At 48.5% G+C, this 27,747-nt stretch overlaps 4 non-coding genes across 4 annotated transcripts; 1 reads left to right on the top strand and 3 right to left on the bottom strand.

Annotated features, from left to right (window-relative positions):
* Positions 1-4,567: 4,567 nt before the first annotated feature.
* On the bottom strand, positions 4,568-4,639 carry TRNAE-CUC (transfer RNA glutamic acid (anticodon CUC)). Its single transcript has one exon. It is a non-coding gene; the product is annotated as a tRNA-Glu (tRNA).
* A 957-nt stretch (positions 4,640-5,596) lies between these two features.
* On the bottom strand, positions 5,597-5,668 carry TRNAD-GUC (transfer RNA aspartic acid (anticodon GUC)). The gene has a single exon. It is a non-coding gene; the product is annotated as a tRNA-Asp (tRNA).
* Positions 5,669-12,470: 6,802 nt separating this feature from the next.
* On the bottom strand, positions 12,471-12,553 carry TRNAL-CAG (transfer RNA leucine (anticodon CAG)). Its single transcript has one exon. It is a non-coding gene; the product is annotated as a tRNA-Leu (tRNA).
* Positions 12,554-26,839: 14,286 nt separating this feature from the next.
* Positions 26,840-26,910, top strand: TRNAG-CCC (transfer RNA glycine (anticodon CCC)). Its single transcript has one exon. It is a non-coding gene; the product is annotated as a tRNA-Gly (tRNA).
* The last annotated feature ends 837 nt before the right edge of the window (positions 26,911-27,747 follow it).

Genomic DNA, 27,747 nt, shown 5'->3' with positions numbered 1-27,747 from the left:
ATAGCTTTTCTTTGGTTTGGGCGAGAGACGTTCCTACTTTTGTCCTGGGGATGGGGAGTTGGGATGTTAGTTATAGGGGTTTAGGGGTGGGGACAACTGAGCTTCTGATAAGAATTTCTACAAACAAGGCGCTAACTTGGATATCTACTAAACTGGGAGGAACGAGTGGCAGTGCTAGTGAAGGGGTACTTGGCCAGGTGGGGAGAGGGAAACACCAATATGACGACATTAAATTCATATAAATTCCTCACATGGAATGTAAGAGGCATGCACTCGATGACTAAAAGATATATAAAAAATCATATTTGTGCATTCACTCTAGAAAGTCACACAGACGGAGTTGGGGTGTGTAGTGCTTATCTTGATGGCCCATTACCAGGATGATAGGTCTTCCTGTGCTAGAGTTGTGGGAGGAGCTGACACTTGCACCTGAATAGGGCTGTGTCGGTCCTCACACAAAGCAGTCTCCAACCCTCTGGAGTGTGCCTGGGGACAGGGTAGGGAAAGACAGGGACTTGTGCACTACAAAAACTTCACTTTGAAGTTTGCCAACTTCAAAGACAGAAATGGGTATAAGTACTGGACCTCTGACACCACATAGCTAGAACACTTTTGAACTGAGGACATTCTGCCAGGAAGAAGAGCATGATGCTGTAGGAGGGACTGTCACTCTGCTTGTTGCTTTGTTGTGTTGGCCTGCTGCTTGCTGCTTCTGTCCTGGGGGTGAAAGGACTGGACTTTGCTTTCTACATCCTGCATTCCAAAGATCTCCACGCACTTGAACTGAGCTTGCCTCCTGTTAGGGAGTCTCAGGGCCATCAAAGACTTCACTTACCAGGACATGTGCTCTCTTGTTGAATTTCGTGACTTGACAAGTGATGCTAAAACCAGTTCCTGGGCCCTTGCAAGAGCGTTCTGGCGCAACCAAAAACAAACTAGTGCATCGATGCCCAGAAAGACATCAGGATCGGCACTGCTCTGTGACTCCGTGCCACTGCTTGCACCAGAGCCATGTTCCTCGCTCAGTGCAATGACTGCGACCTTCACCGCAGGCCCAGCACCGCTGCAGCACCTTCAAAGTCTTGCCACAACATGAGTCTCAAGCGCCACGTCACTGACATTCATGGCACCCGACTCCGACTCTGCCGCAGCACCTGTGGCCTGTGGTGTGATCGCGACATACGAAGTCAACGCCTCACGTCTTAGCTGCTTGATCCATCGACCCCGCCATGTCATAAGGAACCGATGCCTTACAGCCAATGCCGCATCACCTCCCCTACAACCGTAAGGAACCGAAGCCTCACCTCCCCGGTGGCAGTAAGGAACCAATGTCGCACCAGCTCCAGCAAAGCCTCACTTCCCATACTCTGTAACGTCTTTGTTTCCTCATAGTTTTCCAAGGTACTGTTACCGGGGTCCGTGGGACTCTGTAACCGGCCCGCCCTCGCGAGTGGCGTCAGACTGGAGATGACCCTGTCAAGACGTTGTGATAGCCCCAGTTGGAGCTATTGTGTTTCTAAGTGCTATACTACATTTAGGGGGTCATTACAAAGCTGTAACCGCTGTGCGGTCGCCAATGCAGCCGCACTCCCGTGGTGCCCATTTGGACATCCCCGCTGGGCCAGCGGGGATGTGGGCCGCAACATGGGAGCCAGCTCCAAATGGAGCCGGCGGTGTTGCGGCCGTGCGACGGGTGCAGTTGCACCCGTCGCGCTTTTCACTGTCTGCATAGCAGACAGTGAAAAGCCGCATGGGGCCCTGTTAGGGGGCCCCTGCACTGCCCATGCCAGTGGCATGGGCAGTGCAGGGGCCCCCAGGGGCCCCACGACTCCCCGTACCGCCAGCCTTTTCCTGGCGGTTCAGACCGCCAGAAAAAGGCTGGCGGTCGGGGACTCGTAATCCCCTGGGCAGCGCTGCTAGCAGCGCTGCCCTGGCGGATTACAACCGCCGGGGACTTTGTGGCAGAAAACCGCCGGCCCCGGCGGTGCGACCGCGGCGGTAATATGCCAGGAAGCACCGCCAGCCTGTTGGCGGTGCTTCCGTCGAAACAGCCCTGGCGGTCTTGGACCGCCAGGGTTGTAATGACCCCCTTAATCTTTAAAAATGTGTTTCTTTACTTGTGAATGTTGGATTTTACTGATCTGGTCTTGTTTTACTCAGATAAATATTGGCTATTTTTCTAAGCTAGTGTGGAGTACTTTTGTGGTGTTTTCACTGTGTTACTATGTGTGTGTGTGTGTACAAATACTTTATACAATGCCTCTGAGATAAGTCTGGCTGTTTGAGCCAACCTACCAGAGGGGTGAGCAGGGGTTATCTTAGCTGTGTGACTCCCTTACCCTGACTAGAGTGAGGGTCCCTACTTGGACAAGGTGAAAACCACCGCCAACTAGAGACCCCATTTCTAATAATGACATTCTTTACTCCTTTAACTAACAAGATCATTACTGATCATAATGTGAATGATGTAGCCTGTAAAAATAACCCAGACAAAAGAATATTCAAAGATGAATTGAATGAAAGGATAAGAGTAGATAAAGAAAGAGAAGAGAAAATTAACGCTGTCCATATTACTGGGAAAGGAGAGGAGATTTTAATGGAAACTCCTCCTGAATTGAGTCCTGAAGTGAATAAGAAAAGGAGCACTGTATACAGTATGTCAGCCAGAGGGAAATGAGACAGTTGAGAAATTAGGATGCAGTGAGTGTGGACACAGCTATTTAGTAAAAGGAAAGACCTTTTTTTTCCACTGTAGAAGCTAGCATTAAAGACCTACATTATGTATTTGGTCAATCAGCTTATTTTCAGTGACCACCTAATTAAGTAGGAAGTTTCTATGCTGCATTAGGTTTTCTTCAAACTTACTAAATTAATTAATTAGATTCTCCTCTTGATAATTATATTAAAATAAGTAGAGGAAGCTTTAAGTAGATTCTTATTGATATTTTTGGAGCATTTATACCATCTGTAGGAGTAGCGCTGAATGATATAAAGATTAGAAAAATGTCTGCCTTGGCTGACAGCTTGCTACTCACACTGTACGCGCTTTAACACTGATTAATAAAGGGATGCTTGGAATGCGGGCTATGATTACACAAAACCGTCTTACGTTGGATTTGCTCCTCCCAAAGAAATACGGAGTTTGCAAAGTCTTTACTGGTCGATAGGGGCGGCTCCTTCGCAATGGGGCAGAAGCGTCGCCCCACTGGCTCAGAGCAAGCAGCTCAAAAATAAAACAATATTTAATTATCGTTTTAATTTTCAGCTTCTGGCTGAGCCAGCATCGGCAGGGAGGGGAGGGGCTGGGCCATGGGAGGGGGGAGGAGGAGGGGAGTGAGTGCACTTAAAAGTGCGCATGTCAGTTTGGCCGGCTGTCCTAGCCCAGCAAACTGACATGCACACTTGGGTTTCTTCAGCCTGGCTGTGTTGCGCAGCCTTGTTGGAGAAACAACACAGGCTCCAGTACCAAGCCGCTCAGACCAATCCTGACGCTGCTCTCATGCAAGGTACAGAATGAGAGCAGCTCCAAGATTGAGTGGGAGTCTGTGCTGGTGTCCCAGGGGGTGCTGGGACACCAACTCCATCGAGAGAGGAGCAGGGCAGTCAGAGACGGCAGATAGGTAAGTTTAAAAAATATATATTTTAGTATTTCCCCCTCCCCTTTTCCCCGCTTTTGAGATTTGAGGCAGCCGCCACTGATGCTCGGGAGTGCTGTGCTTACATTCCTCTCATACATTATAAGCTTAATGGCTATATTGTTAATATTACACACATAAAGCATGAATTAACTGAAGCAGAAGAGACAGGTGCATGGGAAGAATCCAGATCATTTTTCGGATCGGTCGGTCACAGGTTTGGGTAGATGGGCCAATGGCTGGGGGTGCAGATGGTGGAGTTTAGAAGCTGCTGTTATCACCAATGTTTGTCACATTAGTCGGTATTGCACGTGTGTTTATTTTCTTGAAATGTTGCAGAGGACTTTCATCATTGAAGGGAAAACTTGTGGGACTAAGATGATGGCAGCAACGAGAGGAAGAAACCGAAAGAGACGGATGTCAAAGTCGAGGAGATGCGAACTGAACTTTATGATAACTTGAGGGATTTGCAAGAGACCAAACAGAAGAACCGAAGTGAATGAAAGATGCACTTTAATAAAGAATTGAAGTGATGATGAAATCATTGGGGGGGCGCTAATTTTCTATTAATAAAAATACTCACGTGAGCTATTGCTAATATTTAAACCTGCTTACACTGTCCTTCATGTTGTTTAAACGCCATCCTGTGTCACGTGATATTAATATTGATTTCTCTTCTAAAATAAACTTTAATAGTTTCACACCAGTAAGCAGGAAAAGACTTCAGAAAAGGTCTCCTGGATGTACTAAGCCACTGATAAGCTTTGTGAACCAGCAGTCACTCACTCCTCTGGCAGTGGTTTGTGACTGTCCATAAAATGTTTAGTTACTGGTGACAACTCAAGTGAAGAAGAAGTACATGTAATGAAACAGTTCCAATTTCAAAAGTAATAAAGTGCGCGCTAATAGAATTGAAAAAATAAAATGAAACCTTCCCTGACCGGGAATCGAACCCAGGCCGCGGCGGTGAGAGCGCCGAATCCTAACCACTAGACCACCAGGGAGTGTGTAGAATGGTGCCTAAACCTCTCTAATAATGTGCTGTGGACATGTATGTTGTGTGTCCAGTTTTAAATCAGGAACTAAATAAGGTAGAAAACACTGGTGGTAATTAAAGGGGGGGAAATAGCAGTAGACAAAGAAAACACACTACACTAAGGAAGAATGTGAGGAAAAAAAAGACTGCACCTTAAATGGACTGAAATCTGCTGAGAGTTCCCAGTCTCCAAGGTGTATGAGGCTCACATATCACATACTGGAGAATGAAACCATCAGTCACCAATTAACCATCAAAATACATAGTAAGTGCAATTAAAAGGGGTCAGTGCTTCTTCTCAGGGCTCCCTAAGGGCAGCTCTTAGGTTTCCAGGTGCACGAGCAGCTCCCCCTGGCTAGAGCCCCTCACTGGATGCTGGGACCCGTGGCCCTAACGTGAGAGTGTTATAAACAGGACTACAAGTCCCAGAATGCAGTGTAAACACCTGGAGCTCATGAGGATGGAGGGACGGCCACGTCGGAGGTCAGTGTTTCTTTTGCTCTCACAATGTGTCTATAAATTCTGAATTATTGCACGTAAATAAAGAAAAATCGTTTACCTTCGGGTTAAACGATTCCCCATTCAGAGCCCGCCCAGCATTTCATTTATTTGTCACGAAATACTTTATAATTTCCATCTAAAATAGCCCTCCATTACATTTCATTTATTTCCGTGACAATAACTAGTTAAAACGCATGGTATTTATTATTTGGTACTTTGATTTTTATCTCAATAATAAACTTTCATTACACCTTTCCATTTTCAAGAAAGTACACAGAGTCCCAAAAGATGAAGCGCTTACTTATTGCCCGTGATAGATTTTAAAAGCTGCATTAGTAAATATTTCAGCTTGTGGGAGCTGTGGCCATAAATAAAAAAAAAGTGTCATTGTGACATCATAAATTTAAAACAAAAAAAAACCATCCTCCCCGTCGGGGAATTGAACCCCGGTCTCCCGCGTGACAGGCGGGGATACTGACCACTATACTAACGAGGAACTGGTAGAAAGGTGACTCCTCTGTAACTCCTCGTCATTTCCGTCAATCTGCTCTGTCCTGACCTAGTGTCTGACTCTTCACATTTCTCAGCTCCTTCACACTAACACAGGGGGCCCCAGGCTCAACAAACACACACACTCACACTGCACAAAACACACACACAAACCTGCTGCCCTTCAACGCTTCACAACAACCTTCTCCCCTCCCAGCAGACGCTCTCAGCAGCATCACCTTCCACTCACAACAAGCAGCTCCGGGGCTGCTTCAGCCAGGGGTGGGCGGCACCGGCCTCGCTCTCCAGCCCAGGGGCCCCCGGCTCTGTCTCATCAGGGGGGATTGCACAAAGGGACTGAGGGGACACTCTCCCGTCCCCCCAGCTGGAGGAGGGAGCTGGACTGGGAAGGGGAAGAGAGGAGGCAGGAAAAGCGAAGGTGTCTGAGTGGCTGAGAAAGGAGCTGCTTGGGACTGGAAAGCGGAGGAAACAGAGCAGTTTGGAAAAGTCCTTGGAGGCGGATTTGAAGCAGCGACCTGAGGATCAGGGGCGTAGGAGACACAAAATTTCTAGGGGGGACAGGGACAACCCTGAGGTGGGCCCCCTGCACAGTTTGCACCCATAAGGGTTGCCGCGGGAGGGGCGATGGGGGAGGCGTTGCTTTCACTCGAGTCCTGTGCAGCCTGCAATTCCCTGTCTGCTGGGCCCTTGGCTGCCTATTAGGCAGCGACAATCTCTGTGCTGCTGTTCGCCTGTGTAAAGTCCTAAGAGGCCTGCACTGCCTGCTGGGTGCGGTGCTTCCTGTGCTGCCTGCCATGCACCGTGCTGCCTGTTGGGAGCTTTCTTTCTAGTCAGGCGGTGTCAGTCTCTGGCCCCCCACCTGCCTGTGAAGGCCAGTAAGGCCTATGATTGCTGCTAGGCCCTTGTCTGACTGTCAAGTGGCAGTCTCTGTGCTGCCGCCTTCCTGTGACCTGCTGTGCTGTCTGACGGGGCGGCCTTAGTGCTGGTGGCGCCCTGTGCGACATTGTTTGTTGCCGCCCCCCAGTGACCACCTCCGCCACGGATTCCCTCACTACCATCCATCCCCACTCTCAGATGCATTTCATTAGTTTTTTAGCACCACTCATACCGGGAAATATCCCTTACAACGCAATCAACGCAATGCAATGCCTTGACCACGCTGCCATTACCACAAATATGGGGCTAGCATGGATGCCATTACCACACATGTCTTTTCCACGCATATGCGTGGTTACAGCATAGAGAGCGGTCTAGCTGTCTGGGTGGAACAGGAAGAAGCAGAGGAGAGAGAGGTAAGTAGGGCTGTGGCCGGAGGTTGGGTTCATTTTTAGGACAGGGTAGCGTCGGGGTAGTTTTTAGGACAGGGTGGGGGTAGGTTTTAGGCTACAGGGTGGGGGTCATGTAGTATTTAGGACAGAGCGGGGTAGGTTTTAGGGTTCCGAGGGGCAGAGGCGTCAAGGTAGTTTTTAGCGCAGTTCAGGGTAGGTTTTAGGGCTCAGAGTGGGGGCGGGTAGTTTTTAGGACAGGGCAGAGTTACTTTTAGGGCTCAGGGCGGGGGGGGTTAGGGCTTAGGGCAGGGGCAGTTTTAACTGATTGGGCAGGGTGGAGTATGGTATCAGGTGTAAGAGGGCAGGGCGGAGAGAATTTACCACGCATGTTCCTTTACCAAACATTCTTTTACAGCGAAATTTGTTGTAAAGGCATGCGTAGTAAAGACACGGTCGATGTTAAGGCATGCATGATATACGCACGTGTTGTTCCATCATTCATCCCTCACACCAGTCTAGGGTGTCAAAGCACTTTACATCACACAGACATTACGCAGAGACAATCATCATATATGTGTAAATCAATGTATATGAAATGTTACATAAGACAGAGGACGACAAGGTGTAGGTGTCATAGGTCATCCATACTGGTAGCAGGTATAGTTTAAGAGTGCTTTATCTGGAGAAGCGCAAACTCAGAATTTAAAACATAACACCATGGTTGGGGGCTCTCTTTAATAATAAGAATTGATTTGCGCTCAAATTAACTTGTTTTGCAACGTTAAGTTAATGAAAAAGTGGGGGGAAATCATAACGCTCTAATCTATACCTTGATGTTTGCATGCAGCTCTTTCATGAGTTCATTGCTCACTGTTCTATATTCACTTTTCATTTATATATTGCAGGGGACAAAAAAGGAGCTCTCTGATGTAGAAAGCTGGCCCGGTGTGTGGTGAGTACCTATGGTATTATCACCTTATACCAGGTCCAGGTATGTCCTCCTAGTGAAGTGTAGACAGTGTCTGTAGCTGTGGATGAGCAGCCAAGACTTACCTAGGACACATGCAAAGATCATGCAATACCACTGTAGTCACACAGCACATGAAAGAAACACGTGTAACGAAAATTAAGGTTCCTTATTACAGTAACACAAACACTAAAACACTAGATAGGCAATACTCCAATAGGATGTAAGTAGCACACTATTATATGTACAGTGGCAATCAGAAATTGCCATAAAAAGCAATAGAAAACCGTGAAAAGCAACAGGAAATACTGAAGGCCTAGAGGGGACCAGACCATATACTTAAAAAGTGCAATGTGAAAGCCGGTTCCCCACGCAAGTAAGTGGAATCAGTTGAGGGGAGCTGCAGGAACTAGGAAACCCCAAAGGTAAGTACCAGAATGCCCCCCAGCAACCAGGAGAAAAGAGGTAAGCTACTGGTTTTTTCCCAACCCACCAAAAGGACTTCAGAGAAGGATATTGCAAAACGCAGGCAAGACTGGAAGAAACTAGAGGTGGATCCTGGAAGAGGAAGACCTGGAAAAGAAGGGGACCAAATCCAGTTTACGTAGGAGTGTCCAGTCGTGGTAGGAGCCACTACTCACCCATCTGTGGATGCAGGAGTTGGTCGATGGGGAGACGAAGATGGTCAGCAATGCAGCACTGGAGCAGATGAAGGATTACAAGGTGATGTCCCAGGCCGGATGAAGAATTGCAGCCAGTCTGTGGTGTGGAAAACCTAACAGCAAGCCTTGGCAAAGGCAAATGTCGCAGTAGGACAAAAGTGGAGCTGCCGGGGACCAGCAAGGTCCAGGGGGACTCAACCCATGGAGGGGAGTCCCAGGCGACCCTCAGCAAGGCAGAGAGTCTGGAGAAGGAGAGGCAGCCCCCACAGAAGACCTACAGGCAAGGAGCCCACGAGCTGCAGAGAGGCCCACGGAGCACACCTGAAGAGAGGTCCCACGTCGCAGGCGAAGCACGTTGAGGTCTGTGCTTCACAGATAAGAGTGCTGGGGACTGGGGCTACATGGAGCCTGAAGATCCCTTGGAGGAGATAACAACAGGCCTTGGTAGCTGCAAGAGACGCGGTGCATGGGGGTACTGTCCTGCATGGGAAGGCAAGGACCTACCTACTCCAAAGTTGGACAGCTGGTAGAGAGGACCAAGGAGACCACTCCAGACTATCACCCCTTATGAAGGATCCACGCAGCTCAGGAGAAGAGGAGATCCACGCACCCGGTCGTTGTTGCAGTGGGTGCCTGCGGATGCAGGTAAGTGACTCCTTCACTCCAAGAAATGTTCCTTCCTTCTTCTCATGCAGACTGAAGACTTGCTGCCCTCAGAGGAAGCACAGCTGGGCTAATGTTGCAGTTGCTGGAAGGAGCTGGAGAAACAATGTTGAAGGGTGAGGTCGCTGCAGATTGTAGGTTCGTGTGAAGTCCAGTTGCGGTTCCAGTGGCCAGAAGTCAAAGTAAACGTTGCAGAGGAGTCCTGCTGGAATCTTGCACATTGAATCTGAGGACCCATCCAAGAGGAAAACCCTAAATAGCCCAGAAACGGGGATTGGTCACCTAGCAGGGTGACCACCTAGGAGGGGGCTGTGACGTCGTCTGCCAAGCCACTCAGATGCTCACAGAGGCCTCTGCCCACCTTGGATTCAAGATGGCAGAATAAAGTGGCCACCCCTGGGGTGGTGATGGGCAGGGGAGTGGTTACGCCCATTTCCATTTTCTAGTTTCGCACCAGAGTAGGGGCTGAGGTCCCTGAACTGGTATAGACTGGTTTATGCAAGGAGGGCTCCAAATGTGCCCTTCAGAGCATACCATTAGCTTGGCGAGGGTACCCCTCCTAAGCCTTGTAAAACCTATTTCCAAATGGAGAGGGTGTTGCCTCCCTCTTCCAAAGGAAATCCTTTGTTCTGACTTCCTGGGCATGAGCTGCTCAAGCAGCAGAAGGAGGGCAGAAATCTGTCTGAGGGGTGGCAGCAGCGTGGGCTGCCCGGAAAACCCTAGAAAGCTGATAGGAGCAATGCTGGGGATCCTCTAAGGAGCCCCCAAAGTGCATGGAATCATACAAACAATACTGACAATAGTACTGGGGTATGATTCTGACATGTTTGTTACCAAACATGCCCAGGTTCGGAGTTACCATTATGTAGCTGGACATAGGTAGGGACCTATGTCCAGTACACGCGTAAAATGGCGTCCCCGCACTCACGAGATCCAGGAAAATGGAACTGGAGTTTGTTGGGGCACCTCCGCTCATGCAGGGGTGCCCTCACACACAGGTACTTTCACCCTGCCCTCTGGGCTAGGAGGGCCTACCAATGACATGGTGCAGTGACCTGAAGTGAAAGGGTGCATGCACCTTTTCACGCGGGCTGCAATGGCAGGCGTGCAGACACAGTTTACATGGGCTCCTATAGGTGGCATAATACATGCTGGAGCCCATGGGGGATCCCTTGTCCCCCAATGCCCTGGGTACCAAATACTAGGGATTTATAAGAGGCACCAATATGCCAAATGTGGGGTGTGTGTGGTCCAAGCAAACAAATTTAATGGGAGAGAGCACTGGGGTCCTGGTTAGCAGGATCCCAGTGAACACAGTCAAAACATACTGACAACAGGCAAAAAGTGGGGGTAACCATGTCAAAAAGATGGTACTTTCCTGCATCTGACAAAAGCAGTAACCCAGTGACCTATTCACATTATATAGACTTTGTGATCTGCATGTAGATGTTCTTTGTAGCAGGCATAGTAACCCTGTACGTTATGATGATTCAAAACTCCGACTAGACAAAACTTCAATCTCTCTCCAGGAAGACCATTAATCACCTGAATTATCTTGAGATTTTTATTGTTGCCTGAAAACTGTTGGTGGCAAGGAACACCAAGCAGGTGCTTTTAAAGTCACAATATACTTGCAAACACAGTGTCCCACCCTAAGTCAGCACCTGGTGCAGCGGCACCGGTTGCATCGCCCTAGAGCCGGCCCTGCTGCCTTACCTAGCCCTGTCCATCTCTAAGGCCATCTGGTTCTTCCTGGGACCCGAGCTGTGTGCTGGTCTCTCCGCCGTCTATCCAGCAGTGCCAGGCTCTGTTCCACCACAGCCTGTGAAGTCCTGTAAAGCCTGTGAGCTGCCACAGTGCTGGCTTCGCATCCACAGGCCATTGGCAGGAAATGAGATTTACAGACGGCCCTTGGCCTTTAGAGCGGGCTTTCACAAATACCAGGAAGGCTGAGGGAGAGACAGGGGACCGAAATGTTGGGGGGGCACGATGTCAACTTAGGGGACAATAATTAGCACTGGGGCAGGCAAGCTGGAGACAGAGGAGAGAAGAGAGTGAGAGAGAGGCGACAGAAACGGGGGCCCTTACAAACACTGGCGCACAGGGTGCCACTAGCGCGCTAAAGCCTGCCCGGCTCATATCTCACAGTAACTCAACAATGCTGTTTTTAGAAAGGGAGGTACTCTGCAACACAGCACTGGACTTAAAAAGAAAGGGAGTTACTTGGCAATACTTTATTGAATTACCCAAACCTCCTTACCTTCTCAAATCTTGCTGCTGTCTTCAGGGATAGATTTTCAAGGGAAGGGAAGGGCTCAGGAGGGCCGGGATGCAGACAGCAATCAACAAAGGGCCTCTCCTCTCCCTCTGCTCTCAGAAGTGCAGACTGCAGGCAGCTGTGGCAGCAAGGTGAGAAAGAATCCCTTGTGCTGCAGCACAACAAAAGGGCAGAGGGCGAGTGTCCTGGGGGCAGGTCACAGGCCAAGTGCAGGGCCAGTGTAGGGAGCGCTTTCAAGTGCTAATGGCCCTGCGAATTACAGAAGAGAAGGGAAAATCCTTCTGTCCCCTCGTCCCCCCCACCCTTGTCCTCCGTGTCCCCCCCACTCCAACATCTGGGGGGGACAAATCCCCCGCGTCCCCCACACTTCCTACGCCCCTGAGCGTGAGATCACTCCCTGTGACATTCGCGCAGGCACTTATGTGAAGTCGTTTCAGGTGATCTATGGTAATCAGTCCCCTGCTTTGTTCAGGACCTGCGGCCTGCACAGCACGTCTAAGGTGTGTCCGCTTCACGTCAGTTCCAGTGATAGATCACCCGCGGTCACTCAGTCCGGACTATGCAGTGAGAGGGACCTTTCGGTGAAGTATTTTATCATCGAGCGCCATCTTGTGGCTGGTCAGGGACATGATCATGAAGGGAGCTGACGGGGTGTGATGTGAATGGCGCCAACTTTGTAAAACAAAAAAAACCACCAACATGTGAAGGGTAAATAAAGGAAATTCGAAATCTTACCGTGAAGTTTTGTTTCCTTGGAGGCAAATGACGCACTGTACACGTTTTTACATATATGGCAAAAAAATCGGAAAAAGCAACTTTTGTTTAAAAAGATTTTATAGCTTCGTCAATGGAGATTAAAAGTTCTGCTACTGGTTTCACGTTGCTAGTATTTGTTAATGCAAAGTTTGTTTTGCTAAAACAAAGAAGAAGACGTTTTAATCAAAAGGTGATGTCAGAAGTGGGATTCGAACCCACGCCTCCAGAGGAGACTGCGACCTGAACGCAGCGCCTTAGACCACTCGGCCATCCTGACACATAACACCTGTTTGCCAAGATCACTAATACTGATATGCCAGTGTGTGCTGATTCTTGTGTGACATCTGTATGTCATGGCACTTCAAAATATAATTGAACCCCGGGATACCAACAGGGATGTCTTTCTTCCAAATAAAATGCAAGATATTTGTTTACATTTTGTTACTCTGGAGCAGCCAAGCGGTGGGAGGGGAAAAAATAATTCCCTCAGGATTGGCACCCCAGGTGGCATACCTAGGTGAGGCACGCCTGCCAATCACTTTACATTCCATTCTGTCCTGACTAACCCATTCCCCCAGGTCCTCGATGAACAGGTTCTTAGATGATGCTCTTGGATATCAGGTGCCATGTCTTGTGCAAACACACTGACACCTGACGTCACCAGTCAGGCATCAACACATACACATCTCACTCGAGCCAGGCCCAGCCTATGTTGCCCATTTAAAGAAAGCTTGGCGCGCTTGGCCTCTGTTTTCACGGTACCAGAAATCATAAGTTGCTGAAACACCTGTGCCATGCACTGCTCCTCACCCCCTGCCCAGGGGCAGTTCCTCCCTTAGGGCAGAAGAACATCATCCCCCCTGCTGACAGCACAGTAACCATGAAAAATAAAACTGTAATGAAGAGATTTCATTGCCATTTAATTTTTTATTTCAGCCGAGCTGAGCGACAGCGCTGGGCGGGGCTATAGCTGCTGATTGGCTGCAGGGAGCAACGCTGCTGGCTTCTCCAGTTTACACTGCGCATGTCACTTTGGTCGACTGTCTTGCAACGGTCAGCCTGATATGCACAGTTTAAACCTCTCTACTCAGCTCTCTTAGACAGCTGGGTGGAGAGCAGGCCCAGGCCAAAGCAGCTCACTTCAACCTATCCTGGCACTTCCCTCATGCTGCTAACATTATCAGCAGCATGAGAGCAGCATTGGGATTTGCGGAGGGGAGTCGGCTGAGACTCCAGGAGGACTCGCGCTGACTGCATCCAAGAAGAAACATGGGGCGGAGGACAAGGAAGCATGGGTAAGTACTGTTTTTATTCATTTTTATTATTTCCGGTCTTGCGCTTTAACAAACAACTATTACTTTGTGATTTGCTTAAGGGGTTAGTAGCAGTGCTTTGGTCTCCCTTTCTCTGTATAACAGGGACGTGCAGAGAGGTAGAATTCAGAATATCCTAGAGGACTGAGGGGCAAGAGAGCCGTGGCTGGACGCAGCGCTATTGTTCGTGTGGAAGTGATAATTTGAGATCCCAAGTGCACATCCTAACTTTGGGGCACCTGTAGGAAAGTACCATCTTGCCTGGCATGTTACCCCCATATTTCACTGTATATATGTTGTTTTAGTCTATGTGTCACTGGGAACCTGCCAGGCAGGGCCTCAGTACTCATAAGTATGTGCCCTGTTAGTGTTCCCTGTGTGATGGCTAACTGTCTCACTGAGGCTCTGCTAACCAGAAACTCAGTGGTTCTGCTCTCTCTGCTTTCCAAATTGTCACTAACAGGCTAGTGACCAATTTCACCAATTCACATTGGCATACTGATACACCCATATAATTCGCTAGTATATGGTACTGAGGTACCCAGGGTATTGGGGTTCCAGGAGATCCCTATGGGCTGCAGCATTTCTTTTGCCACCCATAGGGAGATCTGACAATTCTTACACAGGCCTGCCAGTGCAGCCTGAGTGAAATAACATCCACGTTATTTCACAGCCATTTACCACTGCACTTAAGTAACTTATAAGTCACCTATATGTCTAACCTTCACCTGGTGAAGGTTGGGTGCAAAGTTACTTAGTGTGTGGGCACCCTGGCACTAGCCAAGGTGCCCCCACATCGTTCAGGGCAAATTCCTCGGACTTTGTGAGTGCGGGGACACCATTACACTTGTGCACTATACATATGTCACGACATACGTATAGCGTCACAATGGTAACTCCGAACATGGCCATTTAACATGTCTAAGATTATGGAATTGTCACCCCAATGCCATTCTGGCATTGGGGAGACAATTCCATGATCCCCCGAGTCTCTAGCACAGAACCCGGGTACTGCCAAACTGCCTTTCCGGGGTCTCCACTGCAGCTGCTGCTGCTGCCAACCCCTCAGACAGTTTTCTGCCCTCCTGGGATCCAGGCAGCCCTGGCCCAGGAAGGCAGAACAAAGGATTTCCTCTGAGAGAGGGTGTAACACCCTCTCCCTTTGGAAATAGGTGTGATGGCTGGGGAGGAGTAGCCTCCCCCAGCCTCTGGAAATGCTTTGATGGGCACAGATGCTGCCCATCTCTGCATAAGCCAGTCTACACTGGTTCAGGGATCCCCCAGCCCTGCTCTGGTGCGAAACTGGACAAAGGAAAGGGGAGTGACCACTCCCCTGACCTGCACCTCCCAGGGGAGGTGCCCAGAGCTCCTCCAGTGTGCCCCAGACCTCTGCCCTCTTGGATTCAGAGGCGTTGCTGGCACACTGGACTGCTCTGAGTGGCCAGTGCCAGCAGGTGACGTCAGAGACTCCTTCTGATAGGCTCTTACCTCTCTTAGTAGCCAATCCTCCTACCTAGGTAGCTAAACCTCCTTTTCTGGCTATTTAGGGTCTCTGCTTTGGGGAATTCTTTAGATAACGAATGCAAGAGCTCACCAGAGTTCCTCTGCATCTCCCTCTTCACCTTCTGCCAAAGGATCGACCGCTGACTGCTCAGGACGCCTGCAAAACCGCAACAAAGTAGCAAGACGACTACTAGCAACCTTGTATGGCTTCATCCTGCTGGTTTTCTCGACTGTTTCCAGGTGGTGCATGCTCTGGGGGTAGCCTGCCTCCTTCTTGCACCAGGAGCTCTGAAGAAATCTCCAGTGGGTCGACGGAATCTTCCCCCTGCAACCGCAGGCAACAAAACACTGCATCACCGGTCCTCTGGGTCCCCTCTCAGCGCGACGAGCGTGGTCCCTCGAACTCAGCAACTCTGTCCAAGTGACTCCCACAGTCCAGTGACTCTTCAGTCCAAGTTTGGTGGAGGTAAGTCCTTGCCTCCCAACGCTAGACTGCAGTGCTGGGTACCGCGTGATTTGCAGCTGCCCCTGCTCCTGTGCACTCTTCAAAGATTTCCTTTGTGCACAGCCAAGCGTGGATCCCCGATACTCTAACCTGCAGTGCACAGCCTTCTGAGTTGTCCCCCGGCGTCGTGGGACTCCCTTTTGTGACTTCGCATGGACTCCAGTTCACTCTTCTTCCAAGTGCCTGTTCTGGTACTTCTGCGGGTGCTGCCTGCTTCTGTGAGGGCTCCTTGACTTGCTGGACACCCCCTCTGTCTCCTCATCCAAGTGGCGACATCCTGGTCCCTCCTGGGCCACAGCAGCAACCAAAAACCCTAACTGCGACCCTTGCAGCTAGCAAAGCTTGTTTGCAGTCTTTCTGCGTGGGAACACCTCTGCAAGCTTCTTCACGACGTGGGACATCCATCCTCCAAAGGGGAAGTTCCTAGTCCTCTTCGTTCTTGCAAAACACCAAGCTTCTTCCATCCGGTGGCGGCTTCCTTGCACCGTCAGCTGGCATTTCCTGTGCTCCTGCCCACTCTCGACACTGTCGCGACTCTTGGACTTGGTCCCCTTGTCTTACAGGTACTCAGGTCCGGAAATCCACTGTTGTTGCATTGCTGGTGTTTGTTCTTCCTCCAGAATCCCCCTATCATGACTTCTGTGCTCTCTGGGGGTAGTAGGTGCACTTTACACCTACCTTTCAGGGTCTTGGGGTGGGCTATTTTTCTAACCCTCACTGTTTTCTTACAGTCCCAGCGACCCTCTACAAGCTCACATAGGTTTTGGGTCCATTTGTGGTTTGCATTCCACTTTTGGAGTATATGGTTTGTGTTGCCCCTACACCTATGTGCTCCTATTGCAATCTACTGTAACTTTACATTGCTTGCATTACTTCCTTTTGCTATTACCTGCATAATTTTGGTTTGTGTACATGTATCTTGTGTATATAACTTATCCTCATACTGAGGGTACTCACTGAGATACTTTTGGCATATTGTCATAAAAATAAAATACCTTTATTTTTAGTATATCTGTGTATTGTGTTTTCTTATGATATTGTGCATATGACACCAGTGGTATAGTAGGAGCTTTACATGTCTCCTAGTTCAGCCTAAGCTGCTTTGCCATAGCTACCTTCTATCAGCCTACGCTGCTAGAAACACCTCTTCTACACTAATAAGGGATAACTGGACCTGGCACAAGGTGTAAGTACCTCTGGTACCCACTACAAGCCAGGCCAGCCTCCTACATTGGTTGTGCAGCGGTGGGATAAGTACTTGTAACTACTTACCACATTGTCATTGTGTACTTTTCATAAAAGAATAATATACAAAACAAGTTCACTGTATGTACACCTAACCAAAAAGTTTTGCTTTCTTCTCTTACACTTTCTACTAAGTGCTGAAAAGTACTCCAAAACCTCTAAAAAGTTTTAAAACGTTTGAAAAAGTGTTTTTTTCTGTTCTTTTAAAAGTCCTGAAACTTTTTCTCTCTTCTCACTGTCTCTAAACCTTCTTCTATCATGTCTGATGTAGGAACTGCTCTTAAAATGGTCAATACAACTTCTGACAATTTAAACTTCAAGAGCCTAGGGAGTCTCTGCATTGATAGAGGTTTAGTGATAGGAAAGAACCCTTCAAGAGAATTTCTATTTAACATGCTCATTGAGAATGATAAGTCCCTAGCAGGCACTTCAACTGAGAAGTTAGTAGATAGCTCCCATTCTGACTCAGGGGAACCCCTTGAGGGAGGTGTGGAGGGTTCTATTCCAAATCTGCCCCTCAGCAGACCTCAGAGCAATGCTGGTGGTAATAGAAGCTCCCATCATAGTAGGGATGTTTTTTTTCCTGGAGGCCAGGTTGTTAGAGTCCAAGCTGTTAGGGGCAGATCTCCCTCTGTTGTTTCCAATTTGTCCTCAGTGTCCAAGCATTCACAATCCACCCACCCCGAAGACAACATGTTAGAAAGGGAACTCAAAAAGTTGAGAGTGGAAGAGACCAGACTGAAGCTTAAACAGCAACAGCTGGCTCTAGACAGGGAATCCCTAGACCTGGAGAAGGACAGAGATTGGGGTTAGGACCCCATGGTGGCAGCAGCAGTATTCCTGATAGTAATCCAGTGAGAGAGCATGATTCCAGGAATCTGCACAAGATAGTTCCCCCTTACAAGGAGGGGGATGACGTTAACAAGTGGTTTGCTGCACTTGAGAGGGCCTGTATGGTACAGGGGGTCCCTCAAAGGCAGTGGGCTGCTAGATTGTGGCTATCTTTCAATGGAAAGGGTGGGGATAGGCTCCTTACTGTTAGAGAAAGTGATGCTAACAATTTTGCAGTTTTGAAGGATGCACTCTTGGATGGATTTGGCTTAACCACTGAACAATACAGGATTAAGTTCAGAGACACCAGAAAAGAGTCTTCACAAGACTGGATAGACTTTGTTGACTGTTCATTGAAGGCCTTGGAGGGGTGGTTACATGGCAGTACATCTTCTGACTATGAAAGCCTATATAATCTTATTCTGAAAGAGCATATTCTGAATAACTGTGTGTCTGACTTGTTACACCAATATCTAGTAGACTCAGATCTGACCTCTCCCCAAGAATTGGGAAAGAAGGCAGACAAATGGGTCAGAACAAGAGTGAACAGAAACATTCATACAGGGGGTGACAAGGAAGGCAAGAAGAAGGATGGTAAGTCTTCTGACAAGGGTGGGGACAATTCTAAAAATGAGTCTTCATCAGGCCCACATGGTGGGGGTGGTGGGTCCAAATCCTCTTCAAATCAAGTTAAAAAGCCTTGGTGTTATTTGTGTAAAGTCAAAGGCCATTGGACAACTGATGCCAGTTGTCCAAAGAAAAACACCAAACCTCCCACTACCACAACCCCTACTGCAAACTCTAGTGTCCCTAGTAATAGCAGTGGTGGTGGGAGCAAACCTACTAATAGCCAATCCAAGGGAGAAGCTGGGCTCACTTTTGGTAATTTAGTTGGGGTTGGTCTTGTTAGGGAGACCACAGAGGCTGTGTTAGTCTCTGAAGGTGCCATTGATTTGACCACCTTGGTTGCTTGTCCCCTTAATATGGATAAGTATAAGCAACTTCCCCTAATAAATGGTGTTGAGGTTCAGGCCTACAGGGACACATGTGCCAGTGTTACCATGGTAATAGAGAAACTGGTACATCCTGAACAACACCTACTTGGTCACCAGTACCAAGTGACAGACGCTCATAACAACACTCTTAGCCACCCCATGGCTGTTGTGAATCTCAACTTGGGGGGGGGGGTTACTGGTCCAAAGAAAGTTGTGGTTGCTTCAGATTTACCTATAAACTGTCTACTAGGAAATGATTGAGAGACTTCAGCTTGGGCAGAAGTGGAGTTAGAGGCTCATGCAACAATGCTGGGCATTACTGGGCATATTTTTGCTTTGACAAGGGCTCAGGCCAAAAAGCAAAAAGGACAGGGTAACTTGGATCCTGGAACAATGGACCAAGTGTTCCCTAAAGCTAGGGGTAGCAAGGGTAAATCCTTACCCACTATCCCTCCCTCTACAGATGATTCTCCTTCTGAGGAAGAAGAATTTCCTCCCTGTGCAGAACCTTCACCAGATGAGCTGGCAGCAGACACTGCTGAGCTTTTGGGTGGAGATGGGCCTGCCAGGGAAGAGCTGAGTGTGGCACAGCAATCCTGTCCCACATTAGAGGGTCTCAGACAGCAAGCTGTCAAGCAGCAAAATGGGGATGTCAGTGACTCACATAGAGTTTACTGAGAGGACAACCTCTTGTACACAGAGGCAAGGGACCCAAAACCTGGAGCAGCCAGGAGATTTGTCATTCCCCTGCAGTACAGAGAGTTCCTCCTAACCCTGGCACATGACATTCCTTTGGCTGGGCATTTGGGCCAGATCATAACATGGGAAAGGCTTGCCCCCCTGTTTCACTGGCCTAGGATGTCAGAGGACACAAAAGATTTTTGTAAGTCTTGCGTGACCTGCCAAGCCAGTGGCAAGACTGGTGGCACACCAAAGGCTCCCCTTATTCCACTACCTGTGGTTGGGGTTCCCTTTGAAAGGGTAGGGGCTGACATAGTTGGCCCCCTTGACCCACCTACTGCTTCAGGCAATAGGTTTATCTTGGTGGTTGTGGACCATGCCACAAGATATCCTGAAGCTATTCCTCTAAGGACCACTACAGCACCTGCAGTGGCAAAAGCCCTCCTGGGAATCTTTTCCAGGGTGGGTTTCCCAAAAGAGGTTGTATCAGACAGGGGTAGCAACTTTATGGCTGCATACTTGAAGGCTATGTGGAAGGAATGTGGTGTAACATACAAATTCACCACACCTTATCATCCACAAACTAATGGACTGGTAGAGAGGTTTAATAAAACTCTCAAAGGAATGATAATGGGACTCCCTGAAAAACTCAGGAGGAGATGGGATGTCCTGTTACCTTGCCCCCTTTTTGCTTACAGGGAGGTACCCCAGAAAGGAGTGGGCTTCAGCCCGTTTGAACTCCTATTTGGGCACCCTGTAAGAGGTCCCCTAACACTTGTGAAGGAGGGTTGGGAACAACCTTTAAAAGCTCCCAAACAAGACATAGTGGACTATGTACTTGGCCTAAGATCCAGAATGGCTGAGTACATGAAAAAGGCCAGTAAAAACCTTCAGGCCAGCCAAGAGCTCCAAAAGCAATGGCATGACCAGAAGGCTGTTCTGATTCAGTACCAACCAGGACAGAAGGTGTGGGTATTGGAGCCTGTGGCCCCAAGAACACTCACTGCACCCCACTGCACCTACACCAAGGGAGACAACCCCAGACATGAGCATCAACTGCAAAAAACTACTCGCCACTGCACCCCACTGCACCTACGCCAAGGGAGAAAACCCCAGGTATGAGCATCAACTGCAAACAACTACTCCCCACAGCACCTAAGCCAAGGGAGACAACCCCAGACATGAGCATCAACTGCAAACAACTACTCCTACTGCACCTACGCCAAGGGATACAACCCTAGACATCTGCATCAACTGCAAAAAACTACTCCCCGCTGCACCTACGCCAAGGGAGACAACGGCAGACATCTGCATCAACTGCAAGAAACTACTCCCCACTGCACCTACGCCAAGGGAGACAACCCCAGACATGAGCATCAACTGCAAACAACTACTCCTCACTGCACCTACGCCAAGGGAGACAACCCCAGACATGAGCGTCAACTGCAAAAAACTACTCCCCACTGCACCTAAGCCAAGGGAGACAACCCCAGACATGAGCGTCAACTGCAAACAACTACTCTTAACTGCACCTAAGCCAAGGGAGACAACCCCAGACATGAGCATCAACTGCAAACAACTACGCCCCACTGCACCCCACTGCACCTACGCCAAGGGAGACAACCCTTGACATGAGCGTCAACTGCAAACAACTACTCCCCACTGCACCTACGCCAAGGGAGACAGCCCCAGACATGAGCATCAACTGCAAACAACTACTCCTACTGCACCTACGCCAAGGGAGACAACGGCAGACATCTGCATCAACTGCAAACAACTACTCCCCACTGCACCTACACCAAGGGAGACAACCCCAAACATGAGCATCAACTGCAAACAACTACTCCCCACTGCACCTAAGCCAAGGGAGACACCCCCAGACATGAGCATCAACTGCAAACAACTACTCCCAACTGCACCTACGCCAAGGGATACAACCCCAGACATGAACATCAACTGCACACAACTACTCCCCACTGCACCCCACTGCACCTACTCCAAGGGAGGCAACCTCAGACATGAGCATCAACTGCAAACAACTAGTCCCCACTGCACCTACGCCAAGGGATACAACTCCAGACATCTGCATCAACTGCAAAAAACTACTCCCCACTGCACATACGCCAAGGGAGACAACCCCAGACATGAGCATCAACTGCAAAAAACTACTCACTGCATCTACGCCAAGGGAGACAACCCCAGACATGAGCATCAACTGCAAAAAATGACTCCCCACTGCACCTACGCCAGGGAGACAACCTGAGACATGAGCATCAACTGCAAACAACTACCCCTCACTGCACCTACGCCAAGGGAGACAACTCCAGACATGAGCATCAGCTACTGATGGTGATCAAAAGCTGCAGAATGTTGAACTGCACTGATTTGCACAGGTAGCCCTTAAATTGGAGAAAATCTGGGGTTTGCATAAACTGCCCCACAAAGTCAAAACAGCCAATGGCCTAACTTTCCAGGGCACTGATATTGCTGAATACTTATAGATCCAAACATTTACCACTTCTGGTGGAAAGGCTTCAGCACATGCAGCAGCACAGAGGCAGCCACCATACACATCATAGTCAATACCCTTGTGACCAGAGATGAAGATGACCCTGCCTCCTCATATTTCTGGACATCCCAGCCGCCTTCAACACTGTCTACCACTCAACCATCGCCCACACTCTGAAGCCTTGAATAAGATTCACTAGCAATGTGCTTTCCTGGTTCTCCTCCTACCTTTCCAACCAACACCCGTGTGTTCACAGGGACAACTGCAGGTCACAGAAGATCCCTATCACCGGCAGAGTCCCGCAACATACCATACAGTCGCTGTCATTTTAAACCTGTACATGGCACTCTTTGAGGCTCTACTCACTGATAATAGCATCAGAAGTAACCTATATGCAAACAATACAGAACTCTAGCTGAAAGTCTGCTCTGTTCCAGAAATCCACTGTTTCACACACTGACTGCACCTCATCTATACCTGGAGGTCCAGAATGTATCTGGAGCTGAACCCACCAAGACAGAATTTCTGTTATTTGCAAAAATAGCTAACACAAAATAGTACAAATTTGGCTCAATAACATGAAGCTTGACAGCTTCAAATGCCATCTTACACCCAATGTTAAGTCAGATATGGTCTGGTACCAGCTTTCTCTACTGAAGAAAGTGAAAACAGCTCTCCCAGAAAGTAATTTCAGAACTCCAATGTTAGCCCTTGTACTCTTGTATCTGGAAGAGGAAACGCCCTGCTCAGGGCCTCTCAGATAACACTCTGCTCCCGCCTACCCCACAAGGGCATCCAAGAGGCCACAAGACATCTCATCCAGGCTCTGAAGAAAAATCATGACATGACCCCCATCATCATTGATCTCCACTGTATCCTCTTTCTGGCCTGGACCATCTTCAAAACCAGTTGAATCAATTACAAAGCATCGCGATCAGCACCCAAGTCTTTCTGGCTGAGAAACTCACCATCTCTGGCGGTTCTTGGCGCGCCCACAGCCAGGACACCACCAGACTGCAGACGAATCAGTGTAAGGATGTAAAAACTAAGATTACCAGCCTTTTCCATCTATGCACCCAGGATCTGCAACAATACATCTGTGTCAATGTGTACCCCCTCAACCATGCTCTGATTCCAGAAATGGTTGAAGACGCACCTCTTTAAATAACACAACCTCAGGATGTGGTAACAGTCCACAAAACAGCTACCTCTCAATCAGTTGGCTATGTCCTTGCAGTTACTGCAGTACAACGCTCCACTGCCTTTGGCAGATTAATGATTTGCACATACTACATACTTAATGATTTGCACATACTACATACATACATACAAGGCTAGTCCAAACTCTCAAGAAGACAATGAGAACCAGAGTAGAACAACAGGAAGAACTGGAGCTTTTTGTGCATGTGACACAATCCCCCCTTGCTGCTCTCCTTGGTGTGCTCCTACCTCTGTGCTGAATAACTAAGCACTCAGTTGCACCATTCCCACCACTGAAGGATGGCTACTGATTACAACCCTTCCTCAAGTCTGGGAACAAAGAATGTGAAATAAAATAAAAAGCTGTATCCGACACCATGGAAGAAAATTCTGCACAACTTTTGAAGGTGTTCTGTGGACTCTAACCAAATGAAAGGGCATGGGGGTAACTGCACAGTAATAAGGGGAATGTGTGACAACGAACAGTTCAAAGTTCAAGAGGATTGTTACTGAACCTGGAATTATGAACCCATCTAGATCACACTGAGTGCTGGCACCTAATGGCAGTAACCTCAGCTCTTTGTTGCCCTGAGAGCCGCCCTGGCCAGTGACCCACCCACAACCCAATCTTCACATGTCCAAGGTGATCCTCCCGGACTGGGAGATGGACACTCTAGACTAACGCCCCGAGAGTGACCCTGGCCAGTGACCCACCCACAACCCAATCTTCCCATGTCCAAGGTGATCCTCTCGGATCGGGAGAAGGACACTATAGACTAACGCCCCGAGAGTGATCCTGGCCAGTGACCCACCCACAACCCAATCTTCCCATGTCCAAGGTGATCCTCCCGGATCGGGAGAAGGACACTATAGATTAACGCCTCACCAATCCTAGACGATGAACTGTGCCACAATTGTATTCTGCATTTTTGTTTCTATTAGGGGAGATAAGTTATATCTTGCGCACTCCCATGGATGTCACAAGTCCCCAGTCAGGTTCCATGTCTCACACACAGACACACACACACACACACACACACACTCCTGAGCTAGGGTGCGTGGCAGATTGAAAGGAAGGGTGGTGTGCTCGGTGCCAGTTTGGACCTCCACTGTGTGTTTTCATGTAACTGGAGTTGTGATCTAGGTAGCCATTGTGGTCTGCTGCGAGTCTCCCTTCTCCATACAAGACGCCCTGTCTCAAGTATGAGGCCCTGATAAAGTCTGTAGGTGTGCGGTAATTACCACATCCAATACATTCTGAACACGTTGATGCTGGATTTTATCAAGAGCTATTATTATCCTACCTGTCATCAGCACACACAGAATCGAAGCTCACGCAGAGGTGACTGCTGAGTCATGATCCTGCTGCTAGGAGACATAGGACCTCGGGTACATGCATAAGAGCTGAGTCAGTCAAAGTGTCACAAACTGCACACTGACTTTCACTGAATTGATTATGGTTTTGAAAATCGACTTGTGTATTAATAAGTTGATTCGCAAGAACATCATTCATAGTGATTCACAATGCAATCAACTTCATTAATATGCATGTTGCAGGTCCCAGATTACAATGCACTTCGATTTGCTACCAGCACAGGGATGGTGGCCTGCTGAGGTCAGCAGACCACAAGTCTGTGATTGCTTTTCAATAGCACAATACTTTTTCATATAAATGCAGCCTGTTTTCCTAGAAAAAAACATGCTGTATTTAAAAAAAAAATCAAACCTTTCACAAACCTTATTTACGAGGAAGCAGCGGCCACATAGACTTACCTCAGTCACATTAACAGTGAATAGACGAATACTTGTCACTATCGGAGTAATAAACGAATGAGAGAAAACAAGGAGAGGGAGCCACAAGCAATCCCAAAAGGATGAGCTGCCCCTGTGTTGCAGGCGAGCTGCCCCCTCTTTGCAAGGTGTCGCAAGGGGCAAGCCAGGGGTCGCGGCTGTGACCCCTGGTGACCTATAAATGGCTTCTGAAATTACCACTTGGCAGAGGGTCTGGGCTGCACCTGATGTTTTACTCGACCTGTGAGCAGCAATAAGAGGGAGAAAGGCTTCAGTGATTGCATCTTCCCATTGATTATAATAATTATCACCTTCGGCCCTGATGAATTATCCAATTTCACATATGCCCGGGGATCACTGGCTGACAAGTTGTCTTAAGTGTGAACACTATGGGCCTGATTCTAACTTTGGAGGACGGTGTTAAACCGTCCCAAAAGTGGCGGATATACCACCTACCGTATTACGAGTTCCATAGGATATAATGGACTCGTAATACGGTAGGTGGTATATCCGCCACTTTTGGGACGGTTTAACACCGTCCTCCAAAGTTAGAATCAGGCCCTATGTGTACTGCACTTGTAATAGGGTGGACAGGATATCTGTCAGGTTTGTGATGAGTAACCTTCAACCAACTTCTAAGTGAGGTGCTTAGCGCCTGCTACAACGCGCAGTAGGCATGGCAGCGCAGCGTGAGCACGCGTCGCACTTTGCCTCAGGTAACAATGGGAAGGGCACGCACAGTGCGCTACATTCAAAGAGGCCAAGAACGGAATGGGCACACCGAGTACATGTGGCAGTTGCACATTGCAAAGAGGGTATAAATAATATGGACATAGACACTGAAATCTTGCATCAACCAATTGAAGCAGTGTCCATGAAAGAGAGGCCAAGGATTGAATGGTAGTTGGGACTTCCCTACTTTCTCCCCTTGGAAATTAACTTCCTCTGAATTATATTAAATATTACATGGACGTAAAGGCTGACGTGTGCTGCTGCCAGGTAAGCATGGCTCTGCCTGTTCTGTCTTCCCTTCTGTTTGATGTATCCTGTGCTTACTACAGTGATTGTGGTATATGTGGTTGTTGTGATCCTCGTCGGTCTTTCCCTTCCTGCTCCTGTGTGTGTGGCCCCCGGGGTGCCTCTGAACACTGGGGGGGGGGGGGTTTGGTTCCTACACCCCGCTGCAGGGAGCCACACTGCTGCACAACATGGATAAGCACTGACAAAGCCAACAGCTTTTGTCTCATAGGAGTGACTTACTGGCTTTGCCAATATTATTTTTGTTAATGGCTGAAATGGAAATCCAGGGTTGGGTCCCTGATGGGTGAATCTCTGGAGTGAGAAGGGGGCTGACACGGGACTAGCCTGAGAAATTAGGACACATATTATTTTTGGCTAGTAGTCAGTCACATGTTTTATCGTTGGCTGTATTGTTTGTACTGTTGTCAATTCTTGTGTGGAGAGAGGCGCTATGCTGTGACTGGTCCTTGTAATCATTGGGTGAGATGTAGGATGTAACTTCAGGAGCAGATTACATCTGCAGCGTGTGATGGGTGGTGTAATATACGGACGTGTGTACAGTTGCTGTTTTCTATTGTCGCCTCTATAAGATCCACATTTGAAATTCGGGTGCACCGAGTTTATGTACACTGTAAAGGCAGAGCATCGCCTTGTCTTGCTACGTGAGGTGTACATCTACAATATGTCCATAAGTGCACTGTCCCCTGTTACTTATATGTTTGTTTATGTCAATGTCCACGTTGGTGTTTGTTCTAAACTTCCTTCAGTTCATCCACTTTCATAGTCACTTAATTAAATAAATAAATAATCTGCTTCCTTGTTTCACTTAAAAAAGGTATTAATTGTAAGTAGTTTACTAGCGCCTAGTAGAGTGTAAGAGTCAAGTCAATAATTGTACCCCAAAAAACACTGAGATATGGCACTTTCCTGCCAGAGCTGACACACTGCAGGTGCTACTCCATGACCATCCGCGCCAGTAGTGTAGGGGTATCATGCAAGATTCCCATTCTTGCGACCCGGGTTCGATTCCCGGCTGGCGCACATAATTTATTCATGACATACATATTTTTAACACCTAAATAAGTTTCTTTTAAATTATACGCTTAGGATTTTTTTTATCTTGGTGGAAAAACAATGTTGCTTTGATAACGAAGTACACATGAGCCTGGTTTTAATTTAGAACTAAAGATATCTTCTCACTCAGTGAGATTTACCCTCTTCTGTGGTCGTGTCGATCACAGCAGCCCGTGGACCCCCGGGGTACCGCAGGGTCGGTGTTAGAGGGAACCGCGGAGCTGCTGATGGGGACCGCGGAGCTGCTGAGGGGAACCGCGGAGCTGCTGAGGGGGACCGCGGAGCTGCTGAGGGGAACCGCGGAGCTTCCAAGATCAGCCCCCAGAAGGGGCGGAGAGGAGGAGAAGCCCCTCAATCTCAAGAGCTGCTGAGCATTTATATCCACAGGCGGAGAGGAGCGTGAGGAATGTTTACAGATCTTTAAATCCACAAACGTGAGCAGCTGTTTAGATCCTGCCCTAGAGGACAACCGGGCGGGGGTCAGGAGTTCATCTTAGAGCCCGCGGTGACCCTGCAAGAGGTGATGTGTGACTGATGCTGAACAGTGCACAGAGACAGACTTTTTGAGGTGTACTCATGAGTATTTTTAAATTGTGCTTCCAGTTCGTGTAATTTTTGCTTTCAGGAAACTGGTTTGGAGAAATATTTTGCGGATCTGAGAGCCTAGAATGTGGCTGCTGCCACGTGACTTGTGCTAGAGATGCTCATCTTGTAAATTTAAAAATACACAGGGAGATGCACTGAGCATGTATCTCGCGTGACATTCAGTACTAGAGCATGGCTCCTGGACAGAGACAACCCCAC

Source organism: Pleurodeles waltl, unplaced genomic scaffold (assembly GCF_031143425.1).
Source record: "Pleurodeles waltl isolate 20211129_DDA unplaced genomic scaffold, aPleWal1.hap1.20221129 scaffold_187, whole genome shotgun sequence".
Lineage (NCBI taxonomy): Eukaryota > Metazoa > Chordata > Amphibia > Caudata > Salamandridae > Pleurodeles > Pleurodeles waltl.
This window is presented reverse-complemented; position numbering and strand designations above follow the sequence as displayed.